The following is a 21,476-nucleotide window of genomic DNA, read 5'->3' as shown; positions in this document are numbered from 1 at the left end:
TTTGACCTGGGCTGGAGCACACTGTGTTGGAGCAGACTGAGAGGCTGGTTGACTGACCTGGGCTGGAGCAGACTGAGAGGCTGGTTGGCTGACCTGGGCTGGAGCACACTGTGCTGGAGCAGACTGGGAGACTGGTATTCTGACCTGTGCTGGAGCAGACTGGGAGACTGGTATTCTGACCTGGGCTGGAGCAGACTGGTAGGCTGGTGCAGTGTCATCAGGCTGTGTGGTGGAGGCCATCCTGTTCTCGGGTTCTGCTTGTGTTATGCCAACCACCAGGTCATTATAACCACCAGGTCATTATAACATCCAGGTCATTATTACCACCAGGTCATTATTACCACCAGGTCATTATTACCACCAGGTCATTATAACCACCAGGTCATTAGAACCACCAGGTCATTAGAACCACCAGGTCATTAGAACCACCAGGTCATTATTACCACCAGGTCATTATTACCACCAGGTCATTATTACCACCAGGTCATTATAACCACCAGGTCATTATTACCACCAGGTCATTATTACCACCAGGTCATTAGAACCACCAGGTCATTAGAACCACCAGGTCAGGGAGAAGAGGGTCACTCTGACATCTGTCGAGTTGAAATATCTGCTCTCCAGGTGAAATTTCAGCTCTGGTGCAGATGTGCCCATCTGCTCTCCAGGTGTAGACCCAGGGGGCCCGTTGAGAACCTTTTTAGGACATTTCGAGATGACAGATGTTTGTGTTTGGTCTATTAATGTACCTGTGAGTTGAAATTTTTATCATTTTTGCATTTTTGACAAAATTAGACTCCTTTTAAAGTGTCAGTTTTTCGCTCAGGTAGGGTATCAGCCTGATCTATTTAAAAACACTTTTTCCACATTTCAAGATAGCAGTTAGTTTAGTTTGATCATTTCAAAGACAGCTGCATCTTCATTTTAATAATATGATTCATTTTTTTTTTTTTTTTCATTTTCATCATAAAAATTCCCTCGGCTGTTAACCTCAACTCCAGAGGTGTTCAAGGTGAGGGATCAGCCTGGATTATTTAAAAACACTTTTTCAACATTTCAAGATAGCAGTTAGTTTAGTTTGATGTAAATAAAGATAGCTGCATCTTTATTCTACACATTTTCAAAAATATTTTTTTTACCAAAAATATGTGAAAATAAAGTTGCAGCTGTCTTTATTTACATCAAACTGGAGTAACTGCTATCTTGAAATGTTGAAAAAGGGTTTTTAAATAGGCATCCTATTTAATAACCTGTTAAGACTAGGGGGTGCTGTTGTCACTATTTATGGAAATCGTGTAATTTTTGAAACGGCTTCCTACAAAATTCTTGATCGTACAATATGCATATTATTATTATTATTGGATAGAAAACAGTCTATAGTTTCTATAGGCGTTGAAATTTTGTCTCTAAGTGGAACAGAACTCATTCTACAGCAATTTCCCTGACATGGAGTCAGATTTCACACATTTTGGCCCCTGTTCTGGAGTCAGTTTTAAGGCCACTGTTATTCCTATGAGTATACGGACACTGCTTACGTCTTCCCCTGGATGCCTTTACGTGATGACGCTTTGAATGGTATCGATTGCCCAATAACAGCCACTATAAATGAAAAAACCCTGTAGGTAGGAACTCTTTTCTTGGTGCGTCATGCGCGCAAAGGATACCGACTTACTGTTTTTCCAAGCATTAGTGTAGCCAGTTATATTTCTCCGGTCATATTTTTACTCGTTATAGGAGTTAAAATAGGCATTTCCAAATTAGTTGAAAGGCTGAGGGAATCATCTCCAACCTCCTCTCAGGAGATGGTTCCCTCAGCCTTTCAACTAATTTTCAAATGATAGGATAATTATTTAAAAACACTTTTTCAACATTTAAAGATAGCAGTTAGTTCTGGGCTGGAGCAGACTGGGAGACTGGTATTCTGACCTGTGCTGGAGCAGACTGGGAGGCTGGTATTCTGACCTGTGCTGGAGCAGACTGGGAGACTGGTATTCTGACCTGGGCTGGAGCAGACTGGGAGACTGGTATTCTGACCTGTAATGGAGCAGACTGGGAGACTGGTATTCTGACCTGGGCTGGAGCACACTGTGCTGGAGCAGACTGGGAGGCTGGTATTCTGACCTGTGCTGGAGCAGACTGGGAGACTGGTATTCTGACCTGGGCTGGAGCAGACTGGGAGACTGGTATTCTGACCTGGGCTGGAGCACACTGTGTTGGAGCAGACTGGGAGGCTGGTATTCTGACCTGTGCTGGAGCAGACTGGGAGGCTGGTATTCTGACCTGTGCTGGAGCAGACTGGGAGACTGGTATTCTGACCTGGGCTGGAGCAGACTGGGAGGCTGGTTTTCTGACCTGGGCTGGAGCAGACTGGGAGGCTGGTATTCTGACCTGGGCTGGAGCAGACTGGGAGGCTGGTTTTCTGACCTGGGCTGGAGCACACTGTGTTGGAGCAGACTGAGAGGCTGGTTGGCTGACCTGGGCTGGAGCAGACTGAGAGGCTGGTATTCTGACCTGGGCTGGAGCAGACTGGGAGGCTGGTATTCTGACCTGGGCTGGAGCAGACTGGGAGGCTGGTATTCTGACCTGGGCTGGAGCACACTGTGTTGGAGCAGACTGAGAGGCTGGTTGGCTGACCTGGGCTGGAGCAGACTGAGAGGCTGGTATTCTGACCTGGGCTGGAGCAGACTGAGAGGCTGGTATTCTGACCTGGGCTGGAGCACACTGTGTTGGAGCAGACTGAGAGGCTGGTATTCTGACCTGGGCTGGAGCAGACTGAGAGGCTGGTATTCTGACCTGGGCTGGAGCACACTGTGCTGGAGCAGACTGGGAGACTGGTATTCTGACCTGTGCTGGAGCAGACTGGGAGACTGGTATTCTGACCTGGGCTGGAGCACACTGTGCTGGAGCAGACTGGGAGACTGGTATTCTGACCTGTGCTGGAGCAGACTGGGAGGCTGGTATTCTGACCTGTGCTGGAGCAGACTGGGAGACTGGTATTCTGACCTGGGCTGGAGCACACTGTGTTGGAGCAGACTGGGAGGCTGGTATTCTGACCTGTGCTGGAGCAGACTGGGAGGCTGGTATTCTGACCTGTGCTGGAGCAGACTGTGTTGGAGCAGACTGGGAGACTGGTATTCTGACCTGGGCTGGAGCAGACTGGTAGGCTGGTGCAGTGTCATCAGGCTGTGTGGTGGAGGCCATCCTGTTCTCGGGTTCTGCTTGTGTTATGCCAACCACCAGGTCATTATTACCACCAGGTCATTATTACCACCAGGTCATTAGAACCACCAGGTCATTATTACCACCAGGTCATTAGAACCACCAGGTCATTAGAACCACCAGGTCATTAGAACCACCAGGTCATTAGAACCACCAGGTCATTAGAACCACCAGGTCATTAGAACCACCAGGTCATTAGAACCACCAGGTCATTAGAACCACCAGGTCATTAGAACCACCAGGTCATTTTTACCACCAGGTCATTAGAACCACCAGGTCAGGGAGAAAAGACTCACCTTGTCGCTCAGGTAGGGTATCAGCCTGAGCTATTTAAAAACACTTTTTCAACAATTCAAGATAGCAGTTAGTTTAGTTTGATGTAAATAAAGATAGCTGAGAAGTGGGACTGTGTCATTGTTTCTGACAAGATCTCTCATTGATCTCGGGTTCAGCCACCAGGGGGCACCAAACCTCTTTGAAAAGTTCATGTGAATAGTTGCCACTTCTCAGGAGATGATAGACTTAGCCTTTCAAATGTTTTGTAATGATGGGATGGCTATTGAACAGAACTTTAAAACCTGGTTTTCTTGTATGTACCAGTTCATGAAATCACACATTTGACCTTTATGCTCACTGAGTCTGTACATAGTCAAAGCTTTCCTTAAGTTTGGGTCAGTCACAGTGGTCAGGTATTCTGCCCTTTCTCCGCCTCTCTCCCTTTTCACTCCCCTCTCTCCCTTTTCACTCCCTTTTCACTCCCTCTCTCCGCCTCTCTCCCTTTTCACTCCCTCTCTCCGCCTCTCTCCCTTTTCACTCCCCTCTCTCCGCCTCTCTCCCTTTTCACTCCCTCTCTCCGCCTCTCTCCCTTTTCACTCCCTCTCTCCGCCTCTCTCCCTTTTCACTCCCTCTCTCCGCCTCTCTCCCTTTTCACTCCCTCTCTCCGCCTCTCTTCCTTTTCACTCCCTCTCTCCACCTCTCTCCCTTTTCACTCCCTCTCTCTCCCTTTTCACTCTCTCTCTCCCTTTTCACTCCCTCTCTCCGCCTCTCTCCCTTTTCACTCCCCTCTCTCCGCCTCTCTCCCTTTTCACTCCCTCTCTCCGCCTCTCTCCCTTTTCACTCCCTCTCTCCGCCTCTCTCCCTTTTCACTCCCCTCTCTCCGCCTCTCTCCCTTTTCACTCCCCTCTCTCCGCCTCTCTCCCTTTTCACTCCCTCTCTCCGCCTCTCTCCCTTTTCACTCCCTCCCTCTCCGCCTCTCTCCCTTTTCACTCCCTCTCTCCGCCTCTCTCCCTTTTCACTCCCTCTCTCCGCCTCTCTACCTTTTCACTCCCTCTCCCTCTCTAATAAAATCCCATTTGAATCAATAAGGATTGCAGTTGTGGGTGACTATCTGGGTGGAGCAGACTGGGAGGCTGGTATTTTGACCTGGGCTGGAGCAGACTGGGAGGCTGGTATTCTGACATGGGCTGGAGCACACTGTGCTGGAGCAGACTGAGAGGCTGGTAAGTTGACCTGTGCTGGAGCAGACTGAGAGGCTGGTTTTCTGACCTGGGCTGGAGCAGACTGAGAGGCTGGTATTCTGACCTGTGCTGGAGCAGACTGGGAGGCTGGTATTCTGACCTCGGCTGGAGCAGACTGGGAGGCTGGTATTCTGACCTGGGCTGGAGCAGACTGGGAGGCTGGTTGGCTGACCTGGGCTGGAGCAGACTGGGAGGCTGGTATTCTGACCTGGGCTGGAGCAGACTGGGAGGCTGGTATTCTGACCTGGGCTGGAGCAGACTGAGAGGCTGGTATTCTGACCTGGGCTGGAGGACACTGTGTTGGAGCAGACTGAGAGGCTGGTTGGCTGACCTGGGCTGGAGCAGACTGAGAGGCTGGTATTCTGACCTGGGCTGGAGCAGACTGGGAGGCTGGTATTCTGACCTGGGCTGGAGCAGACTGGGAGGCTGGTATTCTGACCTGGGCTGGAGCACACTGTGTTGGAGCAGACTGAGAGGCTGGTTGGCTGACCTGGGCTGGAGCAGACTGAGAGGCTGGTATTCTGACCTGTGCTGGAGCAGACTGGGAGGCTGGTATTCTGACCTGGGCTGGAGCAGACTGGGAGGCTGGTATTCTGACCTGGGCTGGAGAAGACTGGGAGACTGGTATTCTGACCTGGGCTGGAGCAGACTGGGAGACTGGTATTCTGACCTGGGCTGGAGCAGACTGGGAGGCTGGTATTCTGACCTGGGCTGGAGCAGACTGGGAGGCTGGTATTCTGACCTGGGCTGGAGCAGACTGGGAGGCTGGTATTCTGACCTGGGCTGGAGCAGACTGGGAGGCTGGTATTCTGACCTGGGCTGGAGCACACTGTGCTGGAGCAGACTGGGAGACTGGTATTCTGACCTGTGCTGGAGCAGACTGGGATACTGGTATTTTGACCTGGGCTGGAGCACACTGTGTTGGAGCAGACTGAGAGGCTGGTTGGCTGACCTGGGCTGGAGCACACTGTGCTGGAGCAGACTGGGAGACTGGTATTCTGACCTGTGCTGTAGCAGACTGGGAGACTGGTATTCTGACCTGGGCTGGAGCAGACTGGGAGGCTGGTATTCTGACCTGGGCTGGAGCAGACTGGGAGGCTGGTATTCTGACCTGGGCTGGAGCAGACTGGGAGGCTGGTATTCTGACCTGGGCTGGAGCACACTGTGTTGGAGCAGACTGGGAGGCTGGTATTCTGACCTGTGCTGGAGCAGACTGGGAGACTGGTATTCTGACCTGGGCTGGAGCAGACTGGGAGACTGGTATTCTGACCTGGGCTGGAGCAGACTGGCAGGCTGGTGCAGTGTCATCAGGCTGTGTGGTGGAGGCCATCCTGTTCTCGGGTTCTGCTTGTGTTATGCCAAGCTGGTGGACATGTTCTCTAGATGCAGAGGACATAATGACTCGCTGCTGGTTGAGGAAGTCAATGTATCTCTCTCTTTGTTCTAGCTCCTTTCTTGTTGTCCTCAGATGGTCTCTGATGTCATCATTTGTCCGACTCAGTTTGTCCATTCTGCTTTCTAATTTAGCAGTTTGGAAAAACTATCTCAAAAGGTCACTAACTCAAACATAGAACGCCCGTCCCAAATGGTTCCCAAGGTCATTGTTCTGTTAAAGGTCAGAGGCTCATCAGGGTGATTCATTTCACACCTCTGAGTGGGGTTTTTAGGGAGGCGAAGTTAAGGACAAATTCTTATTTTCAATGATGGACTAAGAACAGTGGGTTAACTGTCTGTCTGTCTGTCTGTCTGTCTGTCTGTCTGTCTGTCTGTCTGTCTGTCTGTCTGTCTGTCTGTCTGTCTGTCTGTCTGTCTGTCTGTCTGTCTGTCTGTCTGTCTGTCTGTCTGTCTCTATCTCTCTCACATTCTCTCTCTCTCTCTCTTTCTCTACGATTAGGTATTCTGCCACTGTGTACTCAAAGTTTAGGGCCAAATATCATTCTAGTTTGCTCTGTTTTTTTGTTAATTCTTTCCAATGTGTCAAGTAATTATCTTTTTGTTTTCTCATGATTTGGTTGCGTCTAATTGTGCTGTTGTCCAGGGGCTCTGTGGGGTGTGTTTATGTTTGTGAACAGAGCACAATGACCAGCTTGCTTAGGGGACTCTTCTCCAGGTTCATCTCTCTGTAGGTGATGGCTTTGTTAATGGCCCATACCCTCCCCATCACCAATCAGCCCTGCCATTGTTTGTATTCATACGGTTTTGTAAAGAATGGCTTCTTGTCTGTTAGGTTGTATTCCACTGGGAAAGCGATTACAGTTTTCTCAGTGACTTTGGTGCATTTCTTAGATCAAAAGTGCAATTCTTGATACGACTTGTACAAATTCCAAATCATCTAGTCAGTTGTGCACATCATTAAAGCAATTTCTTATTCCTTTGAACAAATTGCAATTGATAATGTACAAGTGTCAGCTTTTTTCCACATTATCAATTGCTCACGTCATGTTGATCAAAATATAGTCGATGGTTCTCTGTTGAATAGTCTTACCCCTCAAAACATCTAGGCATTAGTTCCTTGCATAAGCCATTACATGCAAAATTGTTTAACTATTTGTCATAAACTGTCAAGCATAGTTTTACACATTTCTATAAGACCTTTTGTACAAAAACGTAAACTGATGAATCGTGCAGGTGAAATTGACCCTCACTCATGAAGGAATGAAGTTTTGATTTACATAGCCTGCAATTGTGACAATCACTGCATTCAAACCTGTGTAGATCAGTCAATTTTTAATATACAGACTTAAAACTCAGGATTCTGTAACAGCATACTCCATTCAAGATATGTGTTTACTGTGACAACCAGAAGTGCCTTAAGATGGTGTCATAGATGCTGTTTTGAAGGGGTAAGAGGTCAGAACTTTTCAAAACTTCATATATGTGATTAGACAACCCTCGTGAACTGTAAATCAGTCATTTCTCCCAACAGATGTCAAAGAAAAGCTCTCACACACACACACAGCAGGGATGGAGTGAAAAAGTACGGTGCTTAAAGACACACAAAGCCTGCAATGGCATTACTATTATCTCCAGGCCGTGCCGAGTTCAACGCGATGCCCCGCTTGACCGTAGCTCACTCGGTCTGAGCGCAGCCACAGTGACAACAAGACGGACCCAGAGCTGTCTGTCTGTCTGTCTGTCTGTCTGTCTGTCTGTCTGTCTGTCTCTGTCTCTGTCTGTCTGTCTGTCTGTCTGTCTGTCTGTCTGTCTGTCTGTCTGTCTGTCTGTCTGTCTGTCTGTCTGTCTGTCTGTCTGTCTGTCTGTCTGTCTGTCTGTCTGTGTCTGTCTGTGTCTGTGTCTGTCTGTCTCTCTCTCTCTCTCACATTCTCTCTCTCTTTCTCTACGATTAGAATGTAAAGTCTCTCCCTATCTCTCTCTTTTGGATAACTTTAGGAAATAGATACTCTCTCTCTCAATTCAATTCAATTCAATTCAAGGGGCTTTATTGGCATGGGAAACATGTGTTTACATTACCAAAGCGAGTGAGGTAGATAATATACAACAGTGAAATAAACAATAAAAATGAACAGTAAACATTACACATGCAGAAGTTTCAAAACAATAAAGACATTACAAATGTCATATTATATATATATATACAGTGTTGTAACAATGTGCAAATGGTTAAATTACAAAAGGGAATGAGATCCCTGAATGGTAAAAAAAGCATCTCCAAATAGAATATGTTTGTATCACAAATTATCTTACAGATATTTTGACCATATCTGACAGGCTCCCAAAGGCAATCAAAGGATCTAGCTCACTTAATGCCCCATACCCTCCCCATCACCAATCAGCCCTGCCATTGTTTGTATTCATACTGTTTTGTAAAGAATGGCTTCTTGTCTGTTAGGTTGTATTCCACTGGGAAAGTGATTACAGTTTTCCTCAGTCGCTTTGGTGCATTTCTTAGATCAAAAGTGCAATTCTTGATACGACTTGTACAAATTCCAAATCATCTAGTCACTTGTGCACATCATTAAAGCAATTTCTTATTCCTTTGAACAAATTGCAATTGATAATGTACAAGTGTCAGCTTTTTTCCACATTATCAATTGCTCACGTCATGTTGATCAAAATATAGTAGATGGTTCTCTGTTGAATAGTCTTACCCCTCAAAACATCTAGGCATTAGTTCCTTGCATAAGCCATTACATGCAAAATTGTTTAACTATTTGTTATAAACTGTCAATCTCTCTCCGCCTCTCTCCCTTTTCACTCCCCTCTCTCCCTTTTCACTCCCCTCTCTCCCTGTTCACTCCCTCTCTCCGCCTCTCTCCCTTTTCACTCCCTCTCTCCGCCTCTCTCCCTTTTCACTCCCTCTCTCCGCCTCTCTCCCTTTTCACTCCCTCTCTCCGCCTCTCTCGCTTTTCACTCCCTCTTTCCGCCTCTCTCCCTTTTCACTCCCTCTCTCCGCCTCTTTCCCTTTTCACTCCCCTCTCTCCGCCTCTCTCCCTTTTCACTCCCTCTCTCCGCCTCTCCCTTTTCACTCCCCTCCGCCTCTCTCCCTTTTCCCCTCTCTCTTTTCACTCCCCTCTCTCCGCCTCTCTCCCTTTTCACTCCCCCTCTCCGCCTCTCTCGTTTTTCACTCCCTCTCTCCGCCTCTCTCCCTTTTCACTCCCTCTCTCCGCCTCTCTCCCTTTTCCCTCCCCTCTCTCCGCCTCTCTCCCTTTTCACTCCCCTCTCTCCGCCTCTCTCCCTTTTCACTCCCTCTCTCCGACTCTCTCCCTTTTCACTCCCTCTCTCCGCCTCTCTCCCTTTTCACTCCCTCTCTCCGCCTCTCTCCCTTTTCACTCCCTCTCTCCCTTTTCACTCCCCTCTCTCCCTTTTCACTCCCTCTCTCCGCCTCTCTCCCTTTTCACTCCCTCTCTCCGCCTCTCTCCCTTTTCACTCCCTCTCTCCGCCTCTCTCCGTTTTCACTCCCTCTCTGCCTCTCTCCCTTTTCACTCCCTCTCTCCGCCTCTCTCCCTTTTCACTCCCTCTCTCCGCCTCTCTACCTTTTCACTCCCTCTCCCTCCCTAAGAACTTCCCATTTGAATCAATAAAGATTGCAGTTGTGGGTGACTATCTGGGTGGAGCAGACTGGGAGGCTGGTATTCTGACCTGTGCTGGAGCAGACTGGGAGGCTGGTATTCTGACATGGGCTGGAGCACACTGTGCTGGAGCAGACTGAGAGGCTGGTAAGTCGACCTGTGCTGGAGCAGACTGAGAGGCTGGTAAATTGACCTGTGCTGGAGCAGACTGAGAGGCTGGTAAGTTGACCTGTGCTGGAGCAGACTGAGAGGCTGGTAAGTTGACCTGTGCTGGAGCAGACTGAGAGGCTGGTATTCTGACCTGGGCTGGAGAAGACTGGTAATAATGACCTGGTGGTTATAATGACCTGGTGGTTATAATGACCTGGTGGTTATAATGACCTGGTGGTTATAATGACCTGGTGGTTGGCATAACACAAGCAGAACCCGAGAACAGGATGGCCTCCACCATCACAGCCTGATGACACTGCACCAGCCTCCCAGTCTGCTCCAACACAGTGTGCTCCAGCCCAGGTCAGAATACCAGTCTCCCAGTCTGCTCCAGCCCAGGTCAGAATACCAGTCTCCCAGTCTGCTCCAGCCCAGGTCAGAATACCAGTCTCCCAGTCTGCTCCAGCCCAGGTCAGAATACCAGTCTCCCAGTCTGCTCCAGCACAGGTCAGAATACCAGTCTCCCAGTCTGCTCCAGCCCAGGTCAGAATACCAGTCTCCCAGTCTGCTCCAGCACAGGTCAGAATACCAGCCTCCCAGTCTGCTCCAGCACAGGTCAGAATACCAGTCTCCCAGTCTGCTCCAGCCCAGGTCAGAATACCAGCCTCCCAGTCTGCTCCAGCACAGGTCAGAATACCAGCCTCTCAGTCTGCTCCAGCACAGGTCAGAATACCAGCCTCCCAGTCTGCTCCAGCACAGGTCAGAATACCAGCCTCTCAATCTGCCACAGCCCAGGTCAGAATACCAGCCTCTCAGACTGCTCCAACACAGTGTGCTCCAGCCCAGGTCAGAATACCAGCCTCCCAGTCTGCTCCAGCACAGGTCAGAATACCAGCCTCCCAGTCTGCTCCAGCCCATGTCAGAATACCAGCCTCCCAGTGTGCTCCAGCCCAGGTCAGAATACCAGCCTCCCAGTCTGATCCAGCCCATGTCAGAATACCAGCCTCCCAGTCTGCTCCAGCCCAGGTCAGAATACCAGTCTCCCAGTCTGCTCCAGCCCAGGTCAGAATACCAGCCTCCCAGTCTGCTCCACCCAGATAGTCACCCACAACTGCAATTCTTATTGATTCAAATGGGAAGTTCTTAGAGAGGGAGAGGGAGTGAAAAGGTAGAGAGGCGGAGAGAGGGAGTGAAAAGGGAGAGAGGCGGAGAGAGGGGAGTGAAAAGGGAGAGAGGCGGAGTGAAAAGGGAGAGAGGGGGAGTGAAAAGGGAGGGAGGCGGAGAGGGGGAGTGAAAAGGGAGAGAGGCGGAGCGAGGGAGTGAAAAGGGAGAGAGGCGGAGAGAGGGAGTGAAAAGGGAGAGAGGCGGAGAGAGGGAGTGAAAAGGGAGAGAGGCGGAGAGAGGGAGTGAAAAGGGAGAGAGGCGGAGAGAGGGAGTGAAAAGGGAGAGAGGCGGAGAGAGGGAGTGAAAAGGGAGAGAGGCGGAGAGAGGGAGTGAAAAGGGAGAGAGGCGGAGAGAGGGAGTGAAAGGGGAGAGAGGCGGAGAGAGGGAGTGAAAAGGGAGAGAGGGAGTGAAAAGGGGGAGAGGGAGTGAAAAGGGAGAGAGGGAGTGAAAAGGGAGAGAGGCGGAGAGAGGGAGTGAAAAGGGAGAGAGGCGGAGAGAGGGAGTGAAAAGGGAGAGAGGCGGAGAGAGGGAGTGAAAAGGGAGAGAGGCGGAGTGAAAAGGGAGAGAGGCGGAGAGAGGGAGTGAAAAGGGAGAGAGGCGGAGAGAGGGAGTGAAAAGGGAGAGAGGCGGAGAGAGGGGAGTGAAAAGAGAGAGAGGCGGAGAGAGGGGAGTGAAAAGGGAGAGAGGCGGAGAGAGGGGAGTGAAAAGGGAGCGAGGGGAGTGAAAAGGGAGAGAGGCGGAGAGAAAAGGGAGAGAGGCGGAGAGAGGGAGTGAAAAGGGAGAGAGGCGGAGAGAGGGAGTGAAAAGGGAGAGAGGCGGAGAGAGGGAGTGAAAAGGGAGAGAGGCGGAGAGAGGGAGTGAAAAGGGAGGGAGGCGGAGAGAGGGAGTGAAAAGGGAGAGAGGCGGAGAGAGTGAAAAGGGAGAGAGGCGGAGAGAGGGAGTGAAAAGGGAGAGAGGCGGAGAGAGGGAGTGAAAAGGGAGAGAGGCGGAGAGAGGGAGTGAAAAGGGAGAGAGGCGGAGAGAGGGGAGGGAAAAGGGAGAGAGGCGGAGTGAAAAGGGAGAGAGAGGGAGTGAAAATGGAGAGAGGCGGAGAGAGGGAGTGAAAAGGGAGAGAGGCGGAGAGAGGAGAGTGAAAAGGGAGAGAGGGAGTGAAAAGGGAGAGAGGGAGTGAAAAGGGAAAGAGGCGGAAGAGGGAGTGAAAAGGGAGAGAGGCGGAGAGAGGGAGTGAAAAGGGAGAGAGACGGAGAGAGGGGGTGAAAATGGAGAGAGGCGGAGAGAGGGAGTGAAAAGGGAGAGAGGCGGAGAGAGGGAGTGAAAAGGGAGAGAGGCGGAGAGAGGGAGTGAAAAGGGAGAGAGGCGGAGAGAGGGAGTGAAAAGGGAGAGAGGCGGAGAGAGGGAGTGAAAAGGGAGAGAGGCGGAGAGAGGGGAGTGAAAAGGGAGAGAGGGGGAGAGAGGGGAGTGAAAAGGGAGAGAGGCGGAGAGAGGGGAGTGAAAAGGGAGCGAGGGGAGTGAAAAGGGAGAGAGGCGGAGAGAAAAGGGAGAGAGGCGGAGAGAGGGAGTGAAAAGGGAGAGAGGCGGAGAGAGGGAGTGAAAAGGGAGAGAGGCGGAGAGAGGGAGTGAAAAGGGAGAGAGGCGGAGAGAGGGAGTGAAAAGGGAGAGAGGCGGAGAGAGGGAGTGAAAAGGGAGAGAGGCGGAGAGAGTGAAAAGGGAGAGAGGCGGAGAGAGGGAGTGAAAAGGGAGAGAGGCGGAGAGAGGGAGTGAAAAGGGAGAGAGGCGGAGAGAGGGAGTGAAAAGGGAGAGAGGCGGAGAGAGGGGAGTGAAAAGGGAGAGAGGCGGAGTGAAAAGGGAGAGAGAGGGAGTGAAAATGGAGAGAGGCGGAGAGAGGGAGTGAAAAGGGAGAGAGGCGGAGAGAGGAGAGTGAAAAGGGAGAGAGGGAGTGAAAAGGGAGAGAGGCGGAGAGAGGGAGTGAAAAGGGAGAGAGGCGGAAGAGGGAGTGAAAAGGGAGAGAGGCGGAGAGAGGGAGTGAAAAGGGAGAGAGACGGAGAGAGGGGGTGAAAATGGAGAGAGGCGGAGAGAGGGAGTGAAAAGGGAGAGAGGCGGAGAGAGGGAGTGAAAAGGGAGAGAGGCGGAGAGAGGGAGTGAAAAGGGAGAGAGGCGGAGAGAGGGAGTGAAAAGGGAGAGAGGCGGAGAGAGGGAGTGAAAAGGGAGAGAGGCGGAGAGAGGGAGTGAAAAGGGAGAGAGGCGGAGAGAGGGGAGTGAAAAGAGAGAGAGGCGGAGAGAGGGGAGTGAAAAGGGAGAGAGGCGGAGAGAGGGGAGTGAAAAGGGAGCGAGGGGAGTGAAAAGGGAGAGAGGCGGAGAGAAAAGGGAGAGAGGAGGAGAGAGGGAGTGAAAAGGGAGAGAGGCGGAGAGAGGGGGTGAAAAGGGAGAGAGGCGGAGAGAGGGAGTGAAAAGGGAGAGAGGCGGAGAGAGGGAGTGAAAAGGGAGAGAGGCGGAGAGAGGGGGTGAAAAGGGAGAGAGGCGGAGAGAGGGAGTGAAAAGGGAGAGAGGCGGAGAGAGGGAGTGAAAAGGGAGAGAGGCGGAGAGAGGGAGTGAAAAGGGAGTGAAAAGGGAGAGAGGCGGAGAGAGGGGAGTGAAAAGGGAGCGAGGGGAGTGAAAAGGGAGAGAGGCGGAGAGAAAAGGGAGAGAGGCGGAGAGAGGGAGTGAAAAGGGAGAGAGGCGGAGAGAGGGAGTGAAAAGGGAGAGAGGCGGAGAGAGGGAGTGAAAAGGGAGAGAGGCGGAGAGAGGGAGTGAAAAGGGAGAGAGGCGGAGAGAGGGAGTGAAAAGGGAGAGAGGCGGAGAGAGGGAGTGAAAAGGGAGAGAGGCGGAGAGAGGGGAGTGAAAAGGGAGAGAGGCGGAGAGAGGGGAGTGAAAAGGGAGCGAGGGGAGTGAAAAGGGAGAGAGGGGGAGAGAAAAGGGAGAGAGGCGGAGAGAGGGAGTGAATAGGGAGAGAGGCGGAGAGAGGGAGTGAAAAGGGAGAGAGGCGGAGAGAGGGGAGTGAAAAGGGAGAGAGGCGGAGAGAGGGAGTGAAAAGGGAGAGAGGCGGAGAGAGGGAGTGAAAAGGGAGAGAGGCGGAGAGAGGGAGTGAAAAGGGAGAGAGGCGGAGAGAGGGAGTGAAAAGGGAGAGAGGGAGTGAAAAGAGAGAGAGGGAGTGAAAAGGGAGAGAGGCGGAGAGAGGGAGTGAAAAAGGAGAGAGGCGGAGAGAGGGAGTCAAAAGGGAGAGAGGCGGAGAGAGGGAGTGAAAAAGGAGAGAGGCGGAGAGAGGGCGTGAAAAGGGAGAGAGGCGGAGAGAGGGAGTCAAAAGGGAGAGAGGCGGAGAGAGGGAGTGAAAAAGGAGAGAGGCGGAGAGAGGGAGTGAAAAGGGAGAGAGGCGGAGAGAGGGAATGAAAAGGGAGAGAGGCGGAGAGAGGGCGTGAAAAGGGAGAGAGGCGGAGAGAGGGAGTCAAAAGGGAGAGAGGCGGAGAGAGGGAGTGAAAAAGGAGAGAGGCGGAGAGAGGGAGTGAAAAGGGAGAGAGGCGGAAAGAGGGAGTGAAAAAGGAGAGAGGCGGAGAGAGGGGAGTGAAAAGGGAGAGAGGCGGAGAGAGGGAGTGAAAAGGGAGAGAGGCGGAGAGAGGGAGTGAAAAGGGAGAGAGGCGGAGAGAGGGAGTGAAAAGGGAGAGAGGCGGAGAGAGGGAGTGAAAAGGGAGAGAGGCGGAGAGAGGGAGTGAAAAGGGAGAGAGGCGGAGAGAGGGAGTGAAAAGGGAGAGAGGCGGAGAGAGGGAGTGAAAAGGGAAAGGGGAGTGAAAAGGGAGAGAGGGGAGTGAAAAGGGAGAGAGGCGGAGAGAGGTTGACAGTTTATGACAAATAGTTAAACAATTTTGCATGTAATGGCTTATGCAAGGAACTAATGCCTAGATGTTTTGAGGGGTAAGACTATTCAACAGAGAACCATCTACTATATTTTGATCAACATGACGTGAGCAATTGATAATGTGGAAAAAAGCTGACACTTGTACATTATCAATTGCAATTTGTTCAAAGGAATAAGAAATTGCTTTAATGATCTGCACAAGTGACTAGATGATTTGGAATTTGTACAAGTCGTATCAAGAATTGCACTTTTGATCTAAGAAATGCACCAAAGCGACTGAGGAAAACTGTAATCACTTTCCCAGTGGAATACAACCTAACAGACAAGAAGCCATTCTTTACAAAACAGTATGAATACAAAAAATGGCAGGGCTGATTGGTGATGGGGAGGGTATGGGGCATTAAGTGAGCTAGATCCTTTGATTGCCTTTGGGAGCCTGTCAGATATGGTCAAAATATCTGTAAGATAATTTGTGATACAAACATATTCTATTTGGAGATGTTTTTTTACCATTCAGGGATCTCATTCCCTTTTGTACTTTAACCATTTGTACATTGTTACAACACTGTATATGTATATAATATGACATTTGTAATGTCTTTATTGTTTTGAAACTTCTGCATGTGTAATGTTTACTGTTCATTTTTATTGTTTATTTCACTGTTGTATATTATCTACCTCACTTGCTTTGGCAATGTAAACACATGTTTCCCATGCCAATAAAGACCCTTGAATTGAATTTAACTTAATTGAGAGAGAGAGAAAGAGAAAGAGAGAGAGAGAGTATCTATTTCATAAAGTTATCCAAAAGAGAGAGATAGGGAGAGACTTTACATTCTAATCGTAGAGAAAGAGAGAGAGAATGTGAGAGAGAGAGAAAGAGAGAGACAGACAGAGACAGACAGACAGACAGACAGACAGACAGACAGACAGACAGACAGACAGACAGACAGACAGACAGACAGACAGACAGACAGACAGAGACAGACAGAGACAGACAGACACAGACAGAGACAGAGACAGACAGACAGAGACAGACAGAGACAGACAGAGACAGACAGAGACAGACAGACAGCTCTGGGTCCGTCTTGTTGTCACTGTGGCTGCGCTCAGACCGAGTGAGCTACGGTCAAGCGGGGCATCTCGTTGAACTCGGCACGGCCTGGAGATAATAGTAATGCCATTGCAGGCTTTGTGTGTCTTTAAGCACCGTACCTTTTCACTCCATCCCTGCTGTGTGTGTGTGAGAGCTTTTCTTTGACATCTGTTGGGAGAAATGACTGATTTACAGTTCACGAGGGTTGTCTGAATCATAATATATGAAGTTTTGAAAAGTTCTGACCTTTTACCCCTTCAAAACAGCCTCTATGACACCATCTTAAGGCACTTCTGGTTGTCACAGTAAACACATATCTTGAATGGAGTATGCTGTTACAGAATCCTGAGTTTTAAGTCTGTATATTAAAAATTGACTGATCTACACAGGTTTGAATGCAGTGATTGTCACAATTGCAGGCTATGTAAATCAAAACTTCATTCCTTCATGAGTGAGGGTCAATTTCACCTGCACGATTCATCAGTTTACGTTTTTGTACAAAAGGTCTTATAGAAATGTGTAAAACTATGCTTGACAGTTTATGACAAATATTTAAATTTTTTTGCATGTAATGGCTTATGCAAGGAACTAATGCCTAGATGTTTTGAGGGGTCAGACTATTCAACAGAGAACCATATACTATATTTTGATCAACATGACGTGAGCAATTGATAACGTGGAAAAAAGCTGACACTTGTACATTATCAATTGCAATTTGTTCAAAGGAATAAGAAATTGCTTTAATGATGTGCACAAGTGACTAGATGATTTGGAATTTGTACAAGTCGTATCAAGAATTGCACTTTTGATCTAAGAAATGCACCAAAGCGACTGAGGAAAACTGTAATCACTTTCCCAGTGGAATACAACCTAACAGACAAGAAGCCATTCTTTACAAAACAGTATGAATACAAACAATGGCAGGGCTGATTGGTGATGGGGAGGGTATGGGGCATTAAGTGAGCTAGATCCTTTGATTGCCTTTGGGAGCCTGTCAGATATGGTCAAAATATCTGTAAGATAATTTGTGATACAAACATATTCTATTTGGAGATGCTTTTTTTACCATTCAGGGATCTCATTCCCTTTTGTACTTTAACCATTTGCACATTGTTACAACACTGTATATATATATAATATGACATTTGTAATGTCTTTATTGTTTTGAAACTTCTGCATGTGTAATGTTTACTGTTCATTTTTATTGTTTATTTCACTGTTGTATATTTTCTACCTCACTTGCTTTGGCAATGTAAACACATGTTTCCCATGCCAATAAAGCCCCTTGAATTGAATTGAATTGAATTGAGAGAGAGAGAGAGAGAGAGAGAGAAGCCCCTTGAATTGAATAAAGCCCCTTGAATTGAATTGAATTGAGAGAGAGAATCTATTTCCTAAAGTTATCCAAAAGAGAGAGATAGGGAGAGACTTTACATTCTAATCGTAGAGAAAGAGAGAGAGAGAGAATGTGAGAGAGAGAGAGAGACAGACAGACAGACAGACAGACACACAGACAGAGACCGACAGACACAGACACAGACAGACAGACAGACAGACAGACAGACAGACAGACAGACAGACAGACAGACAGACAGCTCTGGGTCCGTCTTGTTGTCACTGTGGCTGCGCTCAGACCGAGTGAGCTACGGTCAAGCGGGGCATCTCGTTGAACTCGGCACGGCCTGGAGATAATAGTAATGCCATTGCAGGCTTTGTGTGTCTTTAAGCACCGCACTTTTTCACTCCATCCTTGCTGTGTGTGTGTGTGAGAGCTTTTCTTTGACATCTGTTGGGAGAAATTACTGATTTACAGTTCACGAGGGTGGTTGGGGTTCAGCGGGTTCAGCCACCCCCTGGTGGTTGAACCCGAGATCAATGAGAGATCTTGTCAGAAACAATGACCTGGTGGTAATAATGACCTGGTGGTTATAATGACCTGGTGGTTATAATGACCTGGTGGGTGTGGTTATAATGACCTGGTGGTTATAATGACCTGGTGGTTATAATGACCTGGTGGTTGTGGTTATAATGACCTGGTGGTTATAATGACCTGGTGGTTGGCATAACACAAGCAGAACCCGAGAACAGGATGGCCTCCACCACACAGCCTGATGACACTGCACCAGCCTACCAGTCTGCTCCAGCCCAGGTCAGAATACCAGTCTCCCAGTCTGCTCCAGCCCAGGTCAGAATACCAGTCTCCCAGTCTGCTCCAGCACAGGTCAGAATACCAGTCTCCCTGTCTGCTCCAGCATAGGTCAGAATACCAGTCTCCCAGTCTGCTCCAGCACAGGTCAGAATACCAGCCTCCCAGTCTGCTCCAGCACAGTGTGCTCCAGCCCAGGTCAGAATACCAGTCTCCCAGTCTGCTCCAGCCCAGGTCAGAATACCAGTCTCCCAGTCTGCTCCAGCACAGGTCAGAATACCAGTCTCCCAGTCTGCTCCAGCACAGGTCAGAATACCAGCCTCCCAGTCTGCTCCAGCACAGTGTGCTCCAGCCCAGGTCAGAATACCAGTCTCCCAATCTGCTCCAGCCCAGGTCAGAATACCAGTCTCCCGGTCTGCTCCAGCACAGGTCAGAATACCAGCCTCCCAGTCTGCTCCAACACAGTGTGCTCCAGCCCAGGTCAGAATACCAGTCTCCCAGTCTGCTCCAGCACAGGTCAGAATACCAGCCTCCCAGTCTGCTCCAGCACAGTGTGCTCCAGCCCAGGTCAGAATACCAGTCTCCCAGTCTGCTCCAGCACAGGTCAGAATACCAGTCTCCCAGTCTGCTCCAGCACAGGTCAGAATACCAGTCTCCCAGTCTGCTCCAGCACAGTGTGCTCCAGCCCAGGTCAGAATACCAGTCTCCCAGTCTGCTCCAGCACAGGTCAGAATACCAGTCTCCCAGTCTGCTCCAGCACAGGTCAGAATACCAGTCTCCCAGTCTGCTCCAGCACAGTGTGCTCCAGCCCAGGTCAGAATACCAGTCTCCCAGTCTGCTCCAGCACAGATCAGAATACCAGCCTCCCAGTCTGCCCCAACACAGTGTGCTCCAGCCCAGGTCAGAATACCAGTCTCCCAGTCTGCTCCAGCACAGGTCAGAATACCAGCCTCCCAGTCTGCTCCACCCAGATAGTCACCCACAACTGCAATCCTTATTGATTCAAATGGGAAGTTCTTAGAGAGGGAGAGGGAGTGAAAAGGTAGAGAGGCGGAGAGAGGGAGTGAAAAGGGAGAGAGGCGGAGAGAGGGAGTGAAAAGGGAGAGAGGCGGAGAGAGGGGAGTGAAAAGGGAGAGAGAGGGAGTGAAAAGGGAGAGAGGGGGATTGAAAAGGGAGAGAGGGAGAGAGAGGGAGTGAAAAGGGAGAGAGAGGGAGTGAAAAGGGAGAGAGAGGGAGTGAAAAGGGAGAGAGGCGGAGAGAGGCGGAGAGAGGGAGTGAAAAGGGAGAGAGGCGGAGAGAGGGAGTGAAAAGGGAGAGAGGCGGAGAGAGGGAGTGAAAAGGGAGAGAGGCGGAGAGAGGGAGTGAAAAGGGAGAGAGGCGGAGAGAGGGAGTGAAAAGGGAGAGAGGCGGATAGAGGGAGTGAAAAGGGAGAGAGGCGGAGAGAGGGAGTGAAAAGGGAGAGAGGCGGAGAGAGGGAGTGAAAAGGGAGAGAGGCGGAGAGAGGGAGTGAAAAGGGAGAGAGGCGGAGAGAGGGAGTGAAAAGGGAGAGAGGGAGTGAAAAGGGAGAGAGGCGGAGAGAGGGAGTGAAAAGGGAGAGAGGCGGAGAGAGGGAGTGAAAAGGGAGAGAGGCGGAGAGAGGGAGTGAAAAGGGAGAGAGGCGGAGAGAGGGAGTGAAAAGGGAGAGAGGCGGAGAAAGGGGAGTGAAAAGGGAGAGAGGGGAGTGAAAAGGGAGAGAGGCGGAGAGAGGGGAGTGAAAAGGGAGAGAGGCGGAGAGAGGGGAGTGAAAAGGGAGAGAGGCGGAGAGTGAAAAGGGAGAGAGGCGGAGAGAGGGGAGTGAAAAGGGAGAGAGAGGGAGTGAAAAGGGAGAGAGGGGGATTGAAAAGGGAGAGAGGCGGAGAGAGGGAGTGAAAATGGAGAGAGGCGGAGAGAGTGAGTGATAAGGGAGAGAGGCGGAGAGAGGGTGTGAAAAGGGAGAAAGGCGGAGAGATGGAGTGAAAAGGGAGAGAGGCGGAGAAAGGGCAGAATACCTGACCACTGTGACTGACCCAAACTTAAGGAAAGCTTTGACTATGTACAGACTCAGTGAGCATAAAGGTCAAATGTGTGATTTCATGAACTGGTACATACAAGAAAACCAGGTTTTAAAGTTCTGTTCAATAGCCATCCCATCATTACAAAACATTTGAAAGGCTAAGTCTATCATCTCCTGAGAAGTGGTAACTATTCACATTAACATTTCAAAGAGGTTTGGTGCCCCCTGGTGGCTGAACCCGAGATCAATGAGAGATCTTGTCAGAAAAATGACAGAGTCCCACTTCTCTGTCATTGCACAAACTAGAGAGGGGGGAAAAATGTGTGAAAATTAATTAAAAAAATATACATCAATACAGATAATCCTTTAAAATGTGGGACATCTAGCCCATCGGGAAGTATTTTTAATCATTATTTGAATATTTCGGCAATTGGTCGAAAAAGTGACAGAGTGCCACCTCCGTGCAACTGGTTTTATTTTTGGGTTACCAGGCACGATTTTAAAAAGTGTCTTAAATGCTTTTTAGGGCCCAAGAACCAAAGTACAATTGCCAATGAAGTCCCTGCTCAGAAACAAAGAAACAAAGAAACAAAGAAAGAAAGAAAGAAAGAAAGACAGAAAGAAAGAAAGAAAGAAAGAAAGAAAGAAAGAAAGAAAGAAAGAAAGAGAAAGAAAGAGAGAGAGAGAGAGAATCTATTTCATAAAGTTATACAAAAGAGAGAGATAGGGAGAGACTGTGTACATTCTAATCGTAGAGAATGTGAGAGAGAGAGAGAGAGAGAGAGAGAGAGAGAGAGAGACAGACAGACAGACAGACAGACAGACAGACAGACAGACAGACAGACAGACAGACAGACAGACAGACAGACAGACAGTGTGTTATAACAGAGAAATCTCACTAGGTGACAAGGTGAGTCTCTTCTCCCAGACAGACAGACAGACAGTGTGTTATAACAGAGTGATCTCACTAGGTGACAAGGTGAGTCTCTTCTCCCAGACAGACAGACAGTGTGTTATAGCAGAGTGATCTCACTAGGTGACAAGGTGAGTCTCTTCTCCCTGACCTGGTGGTTATAATGACCTGGTGGTTATAATGACCTGGTGGTTATAATGACCTGGTGGTTATAATGACCTGGTGGTAATAATGACCTGGTGGTTATAATGACCTGGTGGTTTTAATGACCTGTTGGTTATAATGACATGGTGGTTATAATGACCTGGTGGTAATAATGACCT

Source organism: Salvelinus namaycush, unplaced genomic scaffold, assembly GCF_016432855.1.
Source record: "Salvelinus namaycush isolate Seneca unplaced genomic scaffold, SaNama_1.0 Scaffold205, whole genome shotgun sequence".
In the NCBI taxonomy this organism is placed as follows: domain Eukaryota; kingdom Metazoa; phylum Chordata; class Actinopteri; order Salmoniformes; family Salmonidae; genus Salvelinus; species Salvelinus namaycush.
The sequence above is the reverse complement of the archived record's forward strand: the minus strand, read 5'-3'. Positions refer to the sequence as shown.